The following is a 318-nucleotide window of genomic DNA, read 5'->3' as shown; positions in this document are numbered from 1 at the left end:
ACATTCATACATCATCTAGTAATGTCATCACATTCATACATCATCAAGTAGTGTCATCACATTCATACATCATCTAGTAGTGTTATCACATTCACACATCATCTAGTAGTGTCATCACATCCAAAGATCATCTAGTATTGTCATCACATTCACACATCATCTAGTAATGTCATCACATTCATACATCATCGAGTAGTGTCATCACATTCATACATCATCTAGTAGTGTCATCACATTCANCATCATCTAGTAGTGTCATCACATTCACACATTATCTAGTAGTGTCATCACATTCATACATCATCTAGTAATGTCATA

The sequence above is a fragment of the Mizuhopecten yessoensis genome, unplaced genomic scaffold (genome assembly GCF_002113885.1).
Source record: "Mizuhopecten yessoensis strain PY_sf001 unplaced genomic scaffold, ASM211388v2 scaffold641, whole genome shotgun sequence".
Taxonomy (NCBI): domain Eukaryota; kingdom Metazoa; phylum Mollusca; class Bivalvia; order Pectinida; family Pectinidae; genus Mizuhopecten; species Mizuhopecten yessoensis.
Note: the sequence above shows the minus strand (reverse complement) of the source record.